Below are 2,269 nucleotides of genomic sequence, written 5' to 3' on the forward strand. Positions count from 1 at the left end.
CCCTGCCCGCATTTCGTCCAGTTTCTACCCCTCCAAACCCCCACCCCCCAGCCGCAGCGACTCTCTGTCGTATTTACCTGAGAGAGGAGCTGAAAGAAGCGCCGAGCAGCGCCGCGTCCGTTTGCTAAAATGTCCATTTTTAACGGTTAGCTGCAGCTAGCAAATGCTACGGGTCTCCAGCGGTGTGTGTGTGTAACAGAGAGAGGCAGACAGAGGTTGTGTGTGTGTGTGATGTCTGAATGATGCGAGCAGCATATGGAGCGAGCCTCCCGAAAAGTGATGGAGCTAAAATAAATAATTAAACAAAACACAAATGAACTCGAACCGACCGTTAGGAAGTCCGTTAGCTGCGTTTCAGGAAAGAAGAAGAAGAAAAAGCTTACGTGATTTTCGGTGAGCTTTAATCCGGGAAAGAGATGCTGCTTGTTGGGCAGAGAAGAGTGAGAGTCCGGGTCGGGATTTCTCTCCGCCTCCGTGTGAGTAGTGTGTGTGAGTGTGTGTGAGAGTGTCCTCCAGCTGCTGCTCTATCCCGTCTCCAGTCCGGCCCGGAGCGTCCCGGTGCTCTTGTACCAACCACCCGCCCTCCAGTGGAGACTGAACGGCCCTGATGCGCTTTGATTAGGACCCCCTCGCTCCCCCCACTCCGTCCTCTGTAGATAGGCAGCGCTCCCCCTCCACTCTTCCCTCCTCCCCCCCTCCTCCTCCTCCTCCTCTCGCTCACACCACCGCCGCCACGAACGTGCCTGCGCGTGAGCGCGGCCGCGTTCGTCCGCGCGCGGCTCCGTGAGCGCGGAGAGGCTGAATGAGTGAGCGTGTGTGCTCCGGGTTGACGGGGGAGTGAGTCATCCAGCAGGAGCACCTCCCGCTCCTCCCTCCCGTCTCTAACAGCTGACTACTGTAGCCGCCATGCGTTGATGAAGACAAACACTCCTCCCCCTCCTCCTCCTCCCTGTGGAAAAGTCAGAGCAGACACTCTCTGTTTGGCCCTCAGAGGCTAACTGAGCCCTTTTTATGGGTGATAGTGTTTTTGCCTTCCTCTCTCTGTGTGCATATGTGTGTTTGTTAGCAAAATATCTCATAAACCATTGGTTGGATTCTAAAGAAACTCTCAGAAATTAACTGCTGCATGCACATCTGCAACTGACTACCCTCTGGAGTGAACTCAGTTCAACATGTTCGCCGCAGCCCACACAGACAGCTCAGTCGGTTTTATAGATACTGACCTAAAACCTGGTGTGGTAGTAGCTGAGAGTCATGCGCAACTCGGACAAGAAGGCTTTGCTAATGGCGCTCTCCGCTCATCGCGCCATGCAGACTGTTTCCACGAGTGTATCGCGAGACGTTCGTACAAACAGCGTGGCTTCAACGCAGAGAGATTCAGTCGTGTCGTCTTTACAGGAAACGATGCTCCCGGCGCAAAGTCGGACACGTCGGAGTTCAGGGAAAACACAAATGTTCAGCTGAAACGTTGGTTGGCGTGTCGAGGTCTTCGACGGACTGGAAATCGATGAAAAGGTTGGTGTGTTTCTACCGGTGCCTTCTCGTTTCTCCTTGCCGCGTACAGTGTATTACTTTTGTGGATTTATCGCCCGAGCCATTGCTTTTGCTTAATTTAAAGAAACTCAGATCATGAAATGCAAGTCCGTGATTTTACTTTATTTCCTGGTCAAATCCAGCTCGTCCTATTGCTCGAATGCGCCGATCACACCTCTCTGGCTGTGTGTCCGGCGGCTTTGGAAAAGTGACGAAAAAATGCTCCTTCCACGTGAGGACAATGGCTGTATTGTGAGTCACTGATACTGGTACCGTAGGCGCAATTTTGAGGTCCTGCCGATGGAATTTGATGCCATTTTGCCAAATTCTTTTTTTAAGCTGAAACACGCATTGCAATAGATATCTATACAACCTACTGCGTTTTCTGCACTATAGGGCACACTGGATTATAAGACACCCTGTCAATGAATGGTCCATTTTTATACTTTTGTCATATATAAGAGGCACCGGACTATAAGGTGCATTAAGCGAAACAATACTGCACCGACGTAAGTGTCAAGTAGAAACGCCTCCACCACCCTGTGCGCGGAGCCCTGCGCGACTGTAACTGAGCCTTAATGCTGAAGCTGTGTAGTTTAACCAAAGTCGTACTAAAACATTATGACTTCTTACATATATAAGGTGCTCCGGATTATAAGGCGCACTGTGGTTTTTTGAGAAAATTGAAGGCTTTTAAGTGCGCCTTATAGTCCAGAAAATACGGTACTACGAGTGT

At 50.8% G+C, this 2,269-nt stretch overlaps 1 protein-coding gene across 5 annotated transcripts in view; it reads right to left on the reverse strand.

The window, feature by feature from the left end:
• The window catches only part of LOC108231822 (1-phosphatidylinositol 4,5-bisphosphate phosphodiesterase beta-4), a 63,572-nt gene extending 62,920 nt beyond the window's left edge, over positions 1–652 (reverse strand). For 2 of the 5 annotated variants that reach the window (XM_037981521.1, XM_017409156.3), the window contains exon 1: positions 384–652. The gene's annotated coding sequence lies outside the window, so the exon portion shown is untranslated. Of the gene's footprint in view, positions 1–77; positions 231–383 lie in introns of those variants that run through there. The other 3 variants (XM_017409155.3, XM_017409154.3, XM_037981520.1) reach the window with 2 other exon arrangements.
• Between the last annotated feature and the right edge of the window lie 1,617 nt (positions 653–2,269).

This window comes from Kryptolebias marmoratus, linkage group LG19 (genome assembly GCF_001649575.2).
Source record: "Kryptolebias marmoratus isolate JLee-2015 linkage group LG19, ASM164957v2, whole genome shotgun sequence".
Lineage (NCBI taxonomy): Eukaryota > Metazoa > Chordata > Actinopteri > Cyprinodontiformes > Rivulidae > Kryptolebias > Kryptolebias marmoratus.